Source organism: Falco naumanni, chromosome W (genome assembly GCF_017639655.2).
Source record: "Falco naumanni isolate bFalNau1 chromosome W, bFalNau1.pat, whole genome shotgun sequence".
Taxonomy (NCBI): domain Eukaryota; kingdom Metazoa; phylum Chordata; class Aves; order Falconiformes; family Falconidae; genus Falco; species Falco naumanni.
Window position 1 is genome coordinate 24,293,167 of NC_054079.1, and position 17,188 is coordinate 24,310,354.

General features: G+C 44.7%; 1 protein-coding gene across 10 annotated transcripts in view; it reads right to left on the reverse strand.

The window, feature by feature from the left end:
- The window catches only part of LOC121080507 (protein FAM219A-like), a 198,874-nt gene that overhangs the window by 89,343 nt on the left and 92,343 nt on the right, over positions 1-17,188 (reverse strand). The window lies entirely within an intron of this gene.

A 17,188-nucleotide genomic window follows, 5' to 3' on the forward strand; every position in this document is an offset into this window, starting at 1 on the left:
AAAGGACATGGTGCAATGGCCAGATACCACCTCCTATGCTGGTGCAGTCCAGCACTTGAACACGAGCTCCCACATGGAAGGAGCCCACAGCCAGCAGTTCACGTGTCAGGGAAAGGGCCTGGCCAACTTGCATGAACAACAGGAGAGGAGAAATGTTCTGAGGTGCCTTTGAGGATCTGGACTCTGGTCCTGGACCAGAGGACTTTGCTAGAGTAATCTCAAAGCTGGACTCTAGACCAAACAAATAGAAAAGGCTTCCTAGACCACCAGAAAAGAAAAAGATAATTTTCAAAGAGTGATTCATTCCATCCTGTCTTAGACACTCATCTTAAAAGGAGATGAAAACATCCCTGGAGACGTGTCTTCCTTTTCCCCCTACTAACTACAGAGGAGGCCTGGCAACTGGTGGAGACTGCACCCCTGCCACTGGAGGTGGGGATGATGAAGGACACACCAGCAGAACCCATAACACCACCAGTCCACACCAAGAGATGATCCATGAATCATCTCTAAACATGTGGAGGAAAAGAAGGTCATCAGGAACAGTCAGCATGGATTCACCAAGGGGAAATCATGCCTGACCAACCTGATAGCCTTCTATGATGGAATGACTGGATGGGCATATGCAGGGAGAGCAGTGGATGTTGTCTACTGTTACAGCCCTCTCCAAACTAGCCAGCTATAACAAGGTCTTTTACCATCTCATACCAGCATACTCTTCATACCAGTCCCTGCTACTACCTTCTCATCTCTCCTCACCCAGGGTATGTATTCTCTGCTTCTTTCTCCCCTCTCTTCATTGGCTGCCCAACCAATTAACAGAACCAGCCACAGCTGCACCTTATCTACATCAGCCAACCCTCCAGCTCACAGCTGTATGTTATCAATGTTAATTAACCCAGCTTCATTCTTCTACAATTCCCCCTTCTTTTTCTTCTTAACATTTCATACCTCATGTTTTTACCAACCATCACAAACTTTTTACAAATAAACTTTTCATACAGTTCTCTATAATTCCTCTACAGTCTACCTTGACCTCAGCAAGGCTTTTGACACTGTCTCCCATAACATCCTGATAGGTAAGCTCAGGAAGTGTGCGCTAGATAAGCAGACAGTGAGGTGGATTGAGAACTGGCTGAATGGCAGAGCTTGGAGGATTGTGATCAGCAGTGCAGAGTCTAGCTAGAGGCCTGTAGCTAGTGGTGTTCCCCAGGGGTCATTCCTGCATCCAGTCCTGTTCAGCTTATTCATCACTGACCTGGATGAAGGGACAGAGTGCACCCTCAGCGAGTTTGCAGATGATACAAAACTGGGCGGAGTGTCTGATACACCAGAAGGCTGTGCTGCCATTCAGCGAGACCTGGACAGGCTAGAGAGCTGGGCAGAGAGGAACCTAATGAAGGTCAACAAAGGCAAGTGTAAGGTCCTGCACCTCAGGAGGAACAACCCCATGCACCAGCACAGGCTGGGGGTTGACCTGATGGAAGGCAGCTCTGCAGAGAAAGACCTGGGAGTTTTGGTGGACAACAAGTTGCCCATGAGCCAGCAGTGTGCCCTTGTGGCCATGAAGGCCAATGGGATCCTGGGGTGCATTAGGAGGAGTGCAGCCAGCAGGTCAAGGGACGTTATCCTCCTCCTCTGCTCTGCCCTGGTGAGGCCGCATCTAGAGTACTGTGTCCAGTTCTGGGCTCCCCACTTCAAGAGAGACAGGGAACTACTGGAGGGGGTCCAGTGGAGGGCTACCAAGATGATGAGGGGACTGGAGCATCTAGCTGATGAGGAAAGGCTGAGAGAGCTGGGCCTGTTTAGCCTGGGGAAGAGAAAACTGAGAGGGGATCTTATCAATGTCTACAAATATCTTAACAGCGAGTGTCAAGAGGATGGGGGCAGATGCTTTTCAGTGGTGTCTAGCAACAGGACAAGGGGCAACAGGTACAAACTGCAACACAGGAAGTTCCATCTGAATATGAGGAAGAACTTCTTTACCTTGAGGGTGACAGACCACTGGAACAGGCTTCCCAGAGAGGTTATAGTCTCCTTCTCTGGAGACATTCAAAACCTGCCTGGACATGATTCTGTGCAACCTGCTCTGGTGAACCTGCTTTAGCATGGGGGGTTGGACTAGATGATCTCCAGAGATCCCTTCCAAACTCAACCATTCTATGACTCTGTGATCCCATTAATCATAGCCCAATGCTCCAATCTAACTAGATCCTGTGCAAGTCCTCTTGTCCCTCAAGGGAGTCAACAGCACCTCCCAGTTTAATATCCTCAGCAAACCTGCTAAGGGTGCATTCAACTTCTGCATCCAGAATATTGATAAAAATATTGAATGGAACTGGCCCTAGAATTGAACCCTGAGGAACACTGCTGGTCAATGGTCACCAGCCAGATGTAGCCCCATTCACTACAACCCTTTGAGCTCTGCCCTTCAGCCAGTTCTTCACCCAGTGCACCATGAACCTGCTCATTCCACAGTTGGACAACCTGTCCAGAAGGGTGCTGTGAGGGTCAATATCAGAAGCCTTACTAAAATCCAAAAAACCTATATCCACCATCTTCCCTTCATCCACTAGGTGGGTGACCTTATTGTAGAAGGTTATCATATTAATTAATCAGGACTTTCCCTTTGTGAACCCATGTTGACTGTGCCTGATGATTGCATTGTCCTTCGAATGCCTTTCAATAGTATTCAGTATAACCTTCTCCATAATTTTTCCAGGAACTGAGGTTAGACTAACAGGTCTGTAGTTCCCTGGGTCTTCTCTCACGCCCTTTTTGTAAATTGGAATAACAGTGGCTAGCTTCCAGTCAGCAGGGACCTCCCCAGACTCTCAAGACCTTTGGTAGATGATCGAGAGGGGCCCTGCCGTAACATCCTCTAGCTCTTTCAGAACTCTGGGATGAATCCCATCAGGCCCCATGGACTTGTGAACATTCAGCTGATACAGCTGGTCCCTTACAATTTCAGTGTCCACAAATGGAAAGGCACTGTTCGCACAGTCTTGGTCCTTCGATTCAGGAGACCGGGCAGCCCAAGGTCTTATCAGTATTATTAAAGACTGAGGTAAAAAAAGAATTGAATGCCTCTGATTTTAATTCATCCCTATTAGTCAGGTGACCACCTGCAACAAGTATTGGTCCAATGTTTTCTTTAGACCTCCTCTTGCTATTAACATACTTTAAAAACTTTCTTGTTATCTGACACAACATTGACCAGTTTCAACTCTAGTTGAGCTTTGGCCTTTTGTGTCTTCTCCTTGCATATATGAGCCACAGCTCTGTACTCTTCATGCGAAGCATGACCTCGCTTCCAGAGATCATACAATTTCTTTTTCCTCTTGAGCTCCACAAGGAGTTCCCTGTTCATACAAGCTGGTCTTCTGCCCCGCTTGCTTGACTTAGGACTTAATGGGATTGCCTGCTCCTGTGCTTCTAAAAGGTAGTTCTTAAAAACTGACCAGTACTCATGGACCCCTAAGCCCTCAAAAGCAGATTCCCAGGGTACTCTGCTAAATAGCTCCCTGAATAGCTTAAAGTTTGCTCTCTTGAAATCCAGGGTAGCAACTCTGCTGACCTTTTTTCTCATTGCACTGAAAATTTTAAGCTCAACCATTTCGTGATCACTGTGGCCAAGACAGCCACCTACCATCACATCCCCCACAAGTCCTTCTCTATTCACAAATAGCAAGCTAGACTTGGCATCTTTCCTAGTTGGCTCACTGAGTACTTGTGACAAGAAGTTATCTCCTACAAACTTCAAGAATTTCCAAGACCTGCTTATCACAGCGGTATGAAAAAGGAATGGGCACACACAGTTCCTGCGGCCTTCAGCTGCCCCTTAAAAACATAGCTAGGAACTGAGATGTCTCTATCTGCCCACCCTTCCCAATCCTAAAAATCAGTCACGTTTACAGCCCTAAGCAAATGTTCTCCACTCTGCTGTCTGTGGGAAATACGATCATTAAAGCAGCTCTGCTTTTTGATAAAGCAGAGGAGGAAGATTGCCCTTACCCTCCAATCTCAAGGAATGACCCAATATACAGGGCTTTAGCCACCACTTCTCTCCAAAGTTCAGAGGCTTTGGTCTGATCATCATCAACTGAATCATTATGAACTGACTGCTCACGAATATCATCCAGCTAACCTTTGTCTTTCTCCAGTACCAACCAATGATGTGCTTGCTGTCTTCTGCCTAACTTAAAGATGCTGGAAGTCTTGGTACCAACATGTGTGTGACAGCCTACAATGAGCGTTCACAGCCCAGCAGACTCCTGCTTTCTGAAGCTGCCCATGTGGATCACACACACTGAAAATAAATACTAACGAGAAAGGACAAGCCCAAGTGTTTTGCTTCTTTTCCACATCAAACATTGAATTTGAAAATTTGATAGCACAAGAAACTGACTTAGTGAGCAGAAGAACAAGTGAGAAACTACATGTACCCCAAATACAGGGGGTATATTTGGGTCATCAGGAAGTTTCTATCATTCCCATGTTTTCATCCCAGACTCTCGGGCTAGAAGACTGCTCCTGCTAATAAATTTTTATGCCTTCAGTCTCTCTGCCCTAGGAACAGAAAATGATATGCTGTCTGCAGATTCATTCTGCCTCAAGCTGTACTGCACTAGGTTATCCTGAGAAATGCAGCTGTAGGCAGTAGGCTTCTGGGGAGGGGACTCTGATGTGCACAGGTGGGTATGTAAAAACACAATCTTACAGTGTTTTGGACAACAGACCCCTGTGGCCTCTAGGTACCACTACAATATAAACATGAAATATCTATAAACATAGAGTGCTTTAAAAAAAACCACTGGGAACCAAGATGTGCATAGTCTGTCTATCTATGTGAGAAACAGCATTAACCATTATAGCTGAACAATGGTTAGTAATGGCATGTTTGGCAAGAGAAAGTGTCACATGTATGGCAGGAATGGAACCTGCAAACCTCACAAAAGACTCTCATGCTCTCTGCATCCCTTGAGCTCTAGCTTAAACATTCAGTTTTGGAGCCCATTATATCAAGGAAGATCTAATCCCCTTAGCAGTCCTATAGATAAAAGCTAGAAGCTACAACCATCCAGGAACACTGGAAGAATGGGGGTGTTCAGAGAAGAAAGGGGAAGACTAAGGAGGGATATAATAGCTGTCTTCAGATAGAGAAAGGGCTGCCAGAGAGAAAAAGGGAGTAATTTTTTCCCCCTATGTTTCTGATCACCAGAACAAGAAATTATTACCTTAAACTGCAGCAGGGTTGCAAGGAAACAGCAGGGAAAACTGTAGAGGTAAGGCTAAGGAGCTGCACGTTAGCCTGATGAAGTTATGGAATTGGTGTTGCTGGAGGATTTTAAGCCTGGGTTAGAAACTGATTTGTCACACAGAAAGTCAACAGAGCTGATCTGAATTTGGTGAGAGCTGATAAGATCCCTGATCGCTTTAGGTCACTCTCTCCATCTGTCTTAATAAGAGAGGAGCCTGCTTCTAAGCCAGACTCATTTAGGCAGAACACCAGTTTATCCCAGGAACGAGAGGTTCTCCAAACTCCTCTACCCACTTCCAAGGACCATGGCTGGCCTTCTCTGGGTGAGCTGAAGAAAAACATCTTTTTTCTAGGTCTCACATGTTGAAGGAACTCCAGAATCATATGGTGACCAGAGCAGAAGGCTCCCCAGGAAGATGTGGTCAGCACTTTTCATCAACATGTGCAAACTGCTGGATCCAAAGCACTAATCACTCATCTCAGCATCGTCACCCCATACCAAAGTGAAAATAAATGGCACTTTGGTGACACAGCAACCGATGCACTGAAATACAGTCTGATAGCTACTGACTCAGTTTCAAAAAAGCAATAAACAGCAACTGTTTATTGACTTTCTACTAGTTCTGCCAATGCACCACTTACAACATTGCTGGTTTTCTTTTCTGAGCAAATGCTGAAAAGATCTTATTTAACAATAACAAATTAGGCCTGCAATATCCACTACAGGACCCAGATTTTAAACCCAAGTCATTTATAATTGTAAGACAAACCAGTATTTGAAGCCATTTTTTCAGCAATTCAAAAGCCAGCAGTGTTAATATTGCTGCATGATTAAACTCTCAAGTCTTATTAATTAAATTGAACCAGAACTGCACCAAGATGACTTTCTACTGTGTATACCTGCAGTTGGTGTAGCTCAACTCACTGGCAGATAATGAGGAATTTGGATCTTTGCTTTGTTTCAAATGGGGGCAGAAGTACCAGTCTGCCTTCACATGCCACAGTGCTTGCACTGAAACACTCCCTTGAAGCCCCAGCTGTGAAGGGTCTGCCCGACTGTCACATTCACGCTGAACAAAATGAAGCAAACAGAAAGGTATAAGCTGCGGAAAGGGAACAAGACATTTCAGAGGTCTGTTTTCCTAATAAAAAATGACATTTGCAGCACAGGGAAGAAAGTCCCTTTTTTTTAGATGATGATGTATGACTAATCCTGGGAGTCTACAGTAACAGAGGAAGCACCAACTCACTAAGTAGACCAAATACTTTGGGAAAGCAACTGAGGGACAAGGAAGAAAAATGGGAGTAATTACATGATTTCTGTTAAGATTTCCCTCTGAGAAACCAGCAGTACAAGCAGCCCCTGGTCCTTTCCTTTCAATCATGATAGAGTATATTTAACGTCATATTTCCCTTCAGGCTCTTCTCATGCATATAAGCACCAGCCACCACTATTATCACATGTGTTTATAGGTTTGGTATTTTGTGCTAACTTTACAAAACTTAAATTGGATCATTAACATTGCAAGTTAGAGAAATGCCACACTGCGCTTCCCACTGCTTGCAGTACTTGCCAAGCAGCTGGCATGCAATAACTATTTAAAACCAGCTATTAACTGAGGTATGTTTTCAGGATGCTACAATACCAAAACATTTCCTTCCTTGTAAAGGATATATATATACACGAGGGCATTACACCTTTCCTTTTGTACACATATCTCTGAGGTGCAACATGAGACATATGAGTATTTAAGGCAATAAAGCATCACAAATTCCTTGGTAGGTGTTGTATGAGTCAGTTTAGCGACTGGCATCTGGCCAAACCAGGATCTCAAAAAACCCCAAACAACTCTACAACTGCTCTTTAAACCTCAATTCATGAGTGAGGATATCCTCAAAATTATTAAAAATTGAGACACGTGTCACAGCCAAGGTCATGGTGTGTTTGGAGTATAGAGGCAGGAACAGGAGCCTAGGCTCTTGGCTACATGCTGTAGCTGCATCCTATAGAAAATTGCAGTGCTCTGCACAGCCCTGGTGCTCTTCATAAGGGACCACAGCAGGATCTTGTAGCATCTGAATTCATACTTGTGGGTTAGTGTTTAGAGCTTCTTTCAAAGGTATGTCCTATCTTTACTCCTTCAGAGCTTTAAAGGAGCATCACACAGAGGAAAAGTCTGTTTTCAAAGAGAGTTGAGTTTTCTGCCTGAAATTAAGACAAGCAGAGACTCTCCCACATGGCAGAGTCCTTCCCATGGACAACCCCAACACCCAAAGAAACTGGCTAGGAAAGTGCAAGACAAGTGGTGCCATCACTCCTGAAATGCCAGAGTCATGGGCATATACAGAATAGTTTACGGATCCTCTCCACACACAGCTAGGCTATTCCAGCTGTACATAAAAGATGAGATCAAAGCTTGCCTGAGGGAAACACTAAAAATATTGGCTGGTTCTGGAAAGTACTGCAGAGATTATATATTATGACAAAATATCCCTGCACAGTACAAATGAGTAGGGGAGTCCTGTTCCAGTGATGTAAGTTCCCTCCAACATCCTGGAGATCGAATAATCATTTTCATAGGCCATGGACTGGATCCAGCATGGATTAAAATCTGACATTGCTAAGCTTTCAGAGCCTCTGGCTGTAAGAACAATAGCAGGAAAAGCTGGGACAGCTCCACGTCCATACCTTTCAACAGACCAAGGGCTCCAATCAGTAGTTCAATGTCACAGCTATTACTAGCATACCTCTGGGGCCACTTGTTCTTTTCTAGTTAGCAGTTAGGACTCTTTTTTTAAGAAAGGCTGCTGATTTTTATACATTCAACTCCTATTTATGTAAGATGAACAAGGTCTTGCTTTTTGCTCCTGGAATACCCCTGGCACTTTTAATCCAATCCCTCAGATCCTCTTCTGAGCTGTTTGATTGCTCCTCCTGTTCACTCCTCCACTGATCATTCTTCATCCTGCTTTTCTCCTGCATGTAGTAAATCCCCCCTCTCTCTAAGGGCAGGGGTGTCCAGCTCTGAAGGCTCTTTGACTGAGGTTTCAAGTCAACAGCAAGACCCACACAACCAACAATGCCGCCTGCAAAGTGTCAGCTTGATGTCAGATATTTCTGGAATGAAAATGAGATGTGTGAAGACTGTAGAACATTTTTCAGCCTCTAGATTAATTTCTAAACCACAGGCTGCCCTCTCTATCGCACACCTACTTTGCATTTGTCAGACCTCTTACCCTTCAACCCAAGGCACCCTGGGCAGGCTGTTTTCTGTCTAGACAAGCTGAGTTTATACTCGGGGTTCAGAACAAGTTTACTCAGCCTGCACTCACAAGCAAGGGCTTGGAGGGATCTTGTGAGGGCTTTCAGCAGGGAATTACTGCATCTCCCTTCAGCTACTTGGCCAAAACTACCTCAGGAGAGTTAAAGTCAACAGCACGGAAATCTCAAGGACTCAGCACTCCGCTTTCTAGGGAAGCTGAAGATCTGGGAATGCTACAAATGCAAATAGTGAGGATGTTAAGGGAAGAGCAAATACCTGTGCATTTGTCCAAGATAAAAGCCACCTCTGGCCCCAGGAAGGAGGTTGCAAAGAAAACCAAGGAAAGGATACAGGCTGTAAAGCAGGATCCAAACAAAGCCCTGAAGGAGCACTGGGGGGGACACCGCTCCAGGACAGAGGTTTCAAGAGATTTCTCAGGAATAATAATGGATGCCCAGTAGTGTGGATAACTGGCTAGCTGAAAAGGGTCACATAGACATAGTCCAGCTGGCTGGACAAAAATGCACATCGCTCTCAGCTTATCTGAAGTAAAGCAAAAATACACTGTCTTTGGCTGTTCTTGTTACACAATAACAGGAAGATTTTGGTGGGAACAGAATGTTGCAGGTGGGAACAGATAACTACAGAAGAGAAACTAGGGGCGGGCTTGGTATTTAGGCAACTAACCAATAATGAGCTTAACTTTTGTAATATGTATGAGCTAATTATAACAAGGCATAAAAGGTGACTGTAAGGGACAATAAACGAAGTCTGCTGATCACTCATATTGAGTGACTGTGTCTTCCCTCCATCGCGACACAGTAGCATTCAAAGCTCTTTACCAAATCTAAAAACATAGACTCTTCCAACCAAACCCAAAAGATGAGCAGCTGCCCAAGGCTCACATACCAAGCATATTTGTCACACTGCAGACAGGTGGGGATCTCAGCAGTGGACACCAGTTTAGCCTGGACAGAGCAGGGGACTCAGCCCATGCTTTTGTACCCACCTAGCACTGCCTCCTGACCCCACAATCCAGGCCGATGGGTACTGCCAGGACTTTGGTGGGCAACACCAATGGCTTTGAGAAGGCAGCGCCAGGCAAGCAGGACCGCTCTTGTCCTCACCTCGCCACGCTCAGGCTTGGACACCAGTTCAAAGTCATCAGCTTGTTACCCTGAGCATGGCTTGAGAGGTCACTTGCCCATCCTGCAAAGGTGGATCCCAGCATTAAAACCTTACTGATTTTTCTCCACTAGTAAACAAAGCTGCCAAGATGAGTGCTCAGCAGCCCTTTTCTCTTTAGCACAATGCTTTGAACTTGTCCCAAGACATGGAGAGCTCAGTCATCAGATTTCCATATTTATAAGGAGAGAGTTTCTGTTCAGCCAAGCTTGTGACAGAAATAACCCTGCAAACAGCAGCAGGAGCAGCAGCACAGCAAACATGTCTGAGAGGCAGGGATGCAAAAGATCTCAAGTTGCTCTCTACCTTGGTGCGGCTTTCCAACCCTGCACGAGAAATTGTGAAGGCACAAATCATTTCAGCTTCTAAAATAAGAGCTCACATTGCCCCCATCCCCCACATCTGTGTCTCCATGACTAATTAGCATTCAGGGGAATACAGATTCTCCTCTGATTAAGCACTGTGTGGCTCCCATTCTCCCTTGACACATTTGTATTTGAAATATCCTCATTATGTGACTAATCAGGGAAGTTGAGATGAAGGCACAGAAGCTGACAATGGGAAATTACCAATTTTTATAAATGTGGCTTATAAATTATTCTGTCTCCGAAGGGCAGGGACACTTCTTCCCCTCCCAATCGTGTAAAAAAAAAAAAAGTGCAAAACTGAGGTTCTTAAAGAAAAAACTATTTTTATTCCCAGAAGTAGCAGTTCTCATCTTCTCCCCTATTTGCAAAGCTTGCTCCCAGTTCCCTCAGTTGTAGCACTGCAGTTTATGCACTGCAAAGGGCCTAGAGAGCCTGCCAGCCCCATGCCACCACCTGCTGGGGCTCAGCTCAGCAAGGTGTCAGACAGCCACAACACTGCCTGATGATGCGGATGGGAATAATAAGCATGGTTAGTGTTTTACCACGTTGAGCTTAAAGTCAGCAGCACACAAAATGCCAGCCACATTCCCGGCTGTCCCTCATGAGCATCTGAAGATATTTAGCACTGTTATCTTTCACATAGCACAGCAGACTGATCAAAGACCAGAGCATACCTTAAATATTGAGGTAAACTGGGCTTGGCAGAAGCTGTTTGAAATAAAGGCAAACAGACACTATTATACAGCACAAGGAGAACATTTGTAAAGGAGAATTTGTTTCCCATCCGTGTTCTCTGCTGTCCTGGTTTCAGCTGAGATGGAGTTAATTTTCTTCTTAGTAGCTAGTACAGCACTGCGTTTTGGCTCTGATATGAGAACAATGTTGATAGCACACTGATGTTTTTAGTTGTTGCTGGGTAATGTTTATACTAAGTCAAGGACTGTTCAGTTTCTCAGGCCTTGCCAGCAAGGCGGCTGGAGGGGCACAAGGAAGTGGAAGGGGACACAGCCAGGTCAGCTGACCTGAACCAGCCAAAGAGGTGTTCCATACCATGGGACGTCATGCTTGGCATATAAGCTTGGGGGGAGGTTGCCGGGGCCTGCCAATTGTTGCTCAGGGACTGGCTGGGCATCGGTCAGCAGGTGGTGAGCGGTTGTATTGTGCATCACTTGTTTTCTTTCTTCCTTTCCCTTTGGATTTTATTTGTCGCTGTCATCGTCCCCCCCTTATTATAACTGTTATTGTCATTATTGTTCTTTCATTTTTATTCTGTTTCAATTATTAAATTGTTCTTATCTTAACCCTCAAGTGTTACATTCCTTTCCAATTTGTAGAGGAATTATAGAGGAATGAAGGCAGGTTAATTAACAGTGATAATATACAGCTGTGGGCTGGCTTCAGGGGCAGCGGGTTGGCTGATGTGGATAATGTGCAGCTGTGGCTGGTTCCCGCTAAGTAGTTAAGTAGCTCTAAGGGGTATGGAAGAGGAGCTCCAGATAAAGAGAGACCTGGAAGAAGCAGAGGGAGGAGAGAGAGAAGCTCTGGATACAGGAGAGGCAGGAAGTAGGGTGGCCTGGCCTGAAGAGGATGAAGAAGCAGTGTGGACAGTAGATGAACTTTTGAAACCTTGTGGGGGATTGGTGGCTGTGCTGGGGCGAGGTGCAGGAACTACTTATTGAAGTTAACCTGGTATGGGATGGTAAAAGCCTTGTTGCAGCTGGCTAGTTTTGATAGTGCTGTGACACCAATTCCCCCCCCCCCCCCAATCCCTCTGGGTGAATGGGGGAGGGAGTGAGTGGCTGTATGGTACTTGGTTGCTGGCTGGGGTTAAACCATGACACCTGTGATAGAGCTGGTCTCCATCTGGCTCCAGCTCGTATCCTCAGCCTCCTGTTGACAGTACTGGAAAGAGATATCAGGCCAGACCAGATGGCTTCTGCCTCCCTTCTCCTTTGAAGGCAGCCCCTTTATCAGCTGAAATCAAGTTATCTGGCCCTCTTAGAGGAGCCACAGCAGATTGTGGAGCAGTGGAGGAAGCCCTGCACAAGGTGGGCACAAGAGGTTGAGGGGGCTCATTGCACACACAAAAAGCCAAATCCGGTCCCTGGTTGAGCTGTGAAGGGAGATGAAAGGATGACTGCAGCATCAGTACTCTCTGGGACAGGCTCAAGCACATGCTTGCTGGCTCTTGGCCTTTATTTAGCTCCATCTGGGCTGCTGCTCCTTCTGCTCTGGAGATGTGGACCTGCCCCAAAGCCCTGTGCTGGGACTCCAGAAGGCCTTGCTGGAAGGCAGACTGCTGCAAGCCATGGAGGGGTTTGCCTGCTTTGCTCGCTGAGCATGACTGTCAAAATCTTTGCATTTTGACAGGTTTTTTCAATTGCCAAGTATCTACTATTTGGGATGAAATTTTGCACTCTGGACATTTCCCTCAGCCTGATATAAAAAAAAAAATAAATATATACACTTTTTTTTTTGTTGGGGTGGGGTGCTGGTAACACACAGGTTTTGTCACCCTGAGCCTTCCCTCTCAGCAACTGCAGTTCAAGGCTGAGGCTGATGAGGGCAGGAGATTGGTAGGGTCTGCCAGGAGGACTAGAGCTGCCTGGAGAAGGGGATGGGGGAAACGGACTGGATGGGTAGCTAGGAGGGGAAGTGGGAATGGCTGAAGGATGTTCCTAGAAGAACAGATCCAAGAAGACAAGGAAGAGACGGGACAGGGAGAGTGAAAGGCAGTCAGGGTTAAAAGCACTAGAGGACACAGCTGTCAGACATCTGTGATACAATGCATCTCTGCTCTTCCAGGGCTTGTGCACACAAAAGATAACTGACTGTTGCTGTTACTTCCACAGCTGGTCCCAGACTACTTTTGAGTGAAGCTCCAGAAGCCTTCTTGCAATGAATGGGATTTAGGAACCTAACTCTCTCTGTGGCCTGAACGTAGCTAAGCCTGGTGGCACAGAGTTGTGTGCTCCTGAACCATGCTGATGCTGCTGTGCCAGGCCATGCTGGGGTTTCTTTATAGTCAGTTTCCCTCTGTTAAAACTGCAGGGAACTGACATTAGTAAAAAAACAGTAGGGCTGGTTTGCCAAGCTCTCAAATACAGCTACTGCAGCCTAATTTGAGCCCCTTCAATCTATGTGCTACAAAACAGTCTTTAATGATATACTCATGTAAACCCTTTTTCTTGGTAATTCAGGGGCCAGCATGGACCTGTGCTGGATATGAATCGGGGTTATGCAATGAAGGAACAGAAGACCAAGTACGTGATTTCTTGCAGAAGTTGCAAGTCACGTAGGGAACAGGGGAGCATAGTGCACAGGAGTAAAGATGATCTTGTCTTGTGGTTATACAATGTGGGACTGTCCCCGAGAACTGAGACCTTTACACTCTTATGTGAAACGTGCCAAGTCTCTAAAACCAGATTTCCCACAAAGGGTCGCTAATAAGGTCTCCCTCCTTTGCTGGGCTCCTGGATCACAGCTCTGGAGCATGATATGTTGAGTGCTTACAAATGCTACCAAAGTGAGCAGGAGCTGTGCTTTGAGTAAGTGAAAAGCTACAAATTGGGGGGGGGGGGGGGGGGGGGAATAAAAACATCAGGTGATATGTACATTACACTGAAACCCCCAAATGATATTTTGGCTTTAATCAGTCTCTGTCTCAAGCCCTCATCTATCCAGCCACAAGATAATGAGGGAGAGGGAAGGGATTCTGAAAGGGCTGGAGGGAATCTGGTGACGCTGTCTAATCCATCCCCTGACCTAGCAGGAACACTACAGAGATGAACAAGGACTTTGTGAAGTGCTCAGACACTATCTGTCATGCCAAATGCCATGGAGCAGCCCACAAAATGACTGACTTGGTCATCAGAGGGAATTTTGGGTTTATGCCTTTTTTCATCTTGTGTGTGGCTCTGCCATGTCTTTCTGTAGTGGTAGGCCTATCCTTCTCTCCTGGTGCACTGGCATGTCTTGCAACCCTGTTTGCAACTGCCGGGTTCCTTGCCAGTGTCATCCCACTGCCAGTACAGCTGTTCTCCACCGAGAGCTGGGAGAGCAGGAGGACTCATTGAAGTAAGAGCAAAGGAACTATTATAACAAACCAGAGCAGCAGCCCTGATCTTTACCTAGATCTTACCAAAGCCCTCCATTCATTCACCCCAAACAAGGTAAGAAATCTCTTTTGGGATGACCTGGTGCTTGGGAAAATTCCCTTTTAAGTTCCAGTAATTAGGGGGCTGCCAGAGATGCTGAAACATGAACATCTATTCCTTCTCAGACTGTTTATTTTTACTCTGGTGTAGATTTGGGCATCCTCCTTATCCATTGACTGGTGTCTTGTGCCAGTGGGTCCATAAGCTGTAAGGAATGGATTCATATCCCAGCCTCTCCCCCTCACCCCGCTAACTCAGCTTTGGGATTGGTGTCTTTCAGTCTCACCAAGTTCTTAAAATCTTGTGTTCTGAAGTAGGAGTTCAGGTATCTAACCCTTTCTCTCTCTCTTTTTTTTTTTTTTTTTTTTTTTTTTTTTCCCTAGCTCCTTGTTTGTTTTCCTCCTCCTAGCATGCCTCCTACTATTTGCTTCTTCAAGAAGAAATAATCTCAGTATTTTCACTGTCTCTTTCTTCCTTGTTACAGACCCCCAAACTCTTCCTGATTACATAATATCCTTTTTAGGATGAGTGATCAGAAACACAGGCAACGTCCCAGGCAATGTACTGTTGATCTAGAATGGCTTCACAGCTTTTTGTCTGCATTTTCATCTCCCTGAACTTTTGTTTGCCTTTTTGTCTCTGTCACCACACTGCACAGATGACTTTGTGTTCCCTGCAGTGACACTAAGTTCTTTTACCAGTGTCTCAGCTTTTCTATCCTCCTTTTCATCTTTCAAAGTGGTTTTGCACAGATATTTTATATTTGGGAAAACTGAGATCAAGAGGTGAAGCTGCTCAACAGAAGAGCAGGAGAGCTGAGTCTTCCTCCAGGTTTCTGTCCCCTGTGATAAGAGCATTTTCATAAATGCACTTCTACTGAATACATTTGATAGCATGCACCAGAAAGCAATAAGTACCAATATTACACTTCAAACTACACTGCAAGGGAAAAAAAAAAAAGTGATCAGGAGCTGCAGTTCCAGGATTATGTTACAGTCCTAAAAAGTGGTCCCTTCCTGCAAGCATTTGATATTAAGCAGGAAATTACATAAATCACAAGTCTCACAGGCCAGACTGTTCCCCAGACATTTTAAAGGTTGGGATTAGTATACAGGCTTGTTTCTTCATCCTACCATCTTCCTTTTCCAGCAAAACATTTTTCCAGAATTGCCTTGTGAACGGCTGCATGCTCTTTGCTCAGTTAATTTTTTCAGGAGCTTACTCCTTTCTCATTATCATCCAAACTACTGCAATTCAGACAGAGCTCCCCAATGTTTCAATTATGTTACACATCCCTGCCTAATCAATGTAAAGAGTCACCTCTCTACCAGTCTGTTTCATTTGACAATTTCTTCTCCTTATGAGTCTCATTTATATAAGGAGATCACAATAAAAAAGGGAAGAGCAACATGTGATCTTAAATAAAAATAAATAAATAAAATAATAATAATAAAAAAGTGTACAACTTTCCTCCTAAGGTACCTTCTCAGTTGTAAACTTGGAGGCTAGGTCCATGTTTCTGTCTGTTTCTTCTGCTACGTGCACTGTATATGGAAAAGCGGAGACTAGAAAAGAGTCAACAAAATGTAAGAACTGAGTCATCTGGAAGAGTTTTAATTTGGTTTGTAAGTTGCCTATACAATTAATACAAGGGAAAGCCATTAAGACAACTTCTCATTACCATTGATGCCTTTTAGCTTAATGAAGATGGCTTAGATAATACATTCAGATAGAGGAGAGATGGTTCACAAAGTTTCTGTAAGAAAGGTCCCTTGAGCCTGGTTCTACCTCTTTGTCTTCACAGCTTTCAACTAACACTGCAGGTGGGCACAGAAACACTTTTAGCTCATTATTCTCTTTTCAAATACCAGTGGACATGAGATATTTAGCTGAAACAGCCCTTTGTAGATATTTTAAATTCCATTATCATTAAGGAGACAAGCATGGGAAAGCGATACTGTTTTCCTTACCTATTAGTTCCATCTTTTGCAGGGTAGAAGCAGCTTTGTGCATTAATTTAAGGTTTGCAACATCTGTGCTGCTGGAAAAAGCTATCTGAAATGTAAATCTTAAGAGCAATGATAGCTTGAAGCTGAACTCAAGCACTTCACTTATGAAGGCACAAATCAGGAATGTTACTGGCTCAAATATCCAGAAGCCTCCCAAAGAAATAAAAAAATGGTAAAGAAATTGGAGTCTCTCTGGGTGATCGTTCTCATTATCTGGCTATACAAGATAACAAGAGAAGCACCAAAGCAATCTTCTTGTTAGCTGTTAATTGAAGGCGTTTTCAGAAAGTGCTGCTTAAACCTTGAAAGACAGGCTAGGCTGTCTTTCCAACCACTACCCAATACGTATGTTAGAGCTGTATTAAAGCAGACTCATTAGGTCCTTGCCCCCAGCACCACAGCTCAGAGAGCTTCTGATGCTTTACATGAAATTCATGTTTTAAAAAGCTCATGTACATATAGACTAACCCCTGGGCATATCTTCAGCATACTTTACTGCATACAGATCTATCTAAACTGATGCTGTCATGTTTTACAAACACAAGTATCTAAGTATGTTGTTATGACCTTCAAAAGAGGCAGCAGATTCCTGGCTCATCATGATGTATAATCACATAACGTACTAATGACACAAATCATAACAATTAACCTGTGAGCTAAGTGCAGCTATGTCAGGACATGATTTTAGGTTCCTTTGCTCTTTACTGCACTTTCACATACCTTCTTTTGCTCTTACCATCTCCCTCTCCTTATTCCCATACCTTTTATTTTCACCAATAAGTAGCTTATTGCCCATAGATGAGAGCCCATTAGTCTTGAAGTGGGTCTCCTGTTGAGATAATTCCCGGGTGAGACATCTCACTTCTTATGAAGCAGCCAGCCTCTACCCTACCTGTAACCTGTGCTCTAACCTGACAAAATGTGGAGGCTTTCAATTTACTTTAAA